The sequence below is a fragment of the Mus caroli genome, chromosome X, assembly GCF_900094665.2.
Source record: "Mus caroli chromosome X, CAROLI_EIJ_v1.1, whole genome shotgun sequence".
Taxonomy (NCBI): domain Eukaryota; kingdom Metazoa; phylum Chordata; class Mammalia; order Rodentia; family Muridae; genus Mus; species Mus caroli.
This window is the reverse complement of record NC_034589.1, coordinates 108,916,086-108,916,653: the sequence shown is the minus strand read 5'-3', so window position 1 is coordinate 108,916,653 and position 568 is coordinate 108,916,086.

The following is a 568-nucleotide window of genomic DNA, read 5'->3' as shown; positions in this document are numbered from 1 at the left end:
TCCTTTGTGTATAGAAAGGCCATTGACTTGTTTGAGTTAATTATATATCCAGCTACTTCACTGAAGCTGTTTATCAGGTTTAGGAAGGAGTTCTCTGGTAGAATTTTTAGGGTCACTCATATATATTATCATTTCATCTGCAAAAAAGTGATATTTTGACTTCTTCCTTTCCAATTTGTATCCCCTTGATCTCCTTTTGTTGTCGAATTGTTCTGGCTAGAATTTAATTACAATGTTGAATTGGTATGGAGAAAGTTGGCAGCATTGTCTAGTCCCTCAATTTAGTGGGATTGCTTCCAGCTTCTCACCATTTACTTTGATGTTGGCTACTGGTTTCTGTTGACTGCTTTTTATCATGTTTAGTTATGGGCCTTGCATTTCTGATCTTCCTGAGACTCTTATCATGAATGGGTGTTGCATTTTTTCAAATGCTTCCCCAGCATCTACGGAGATGATCATGTGGTTTTTGTCTTTGAGTTTGTTTATATACTAGATTATGTTGATGGATTTCCATATATTGAACTATCCCTGCATCCCTGGGATGAAACCTACTTGGTCAGGATGGATG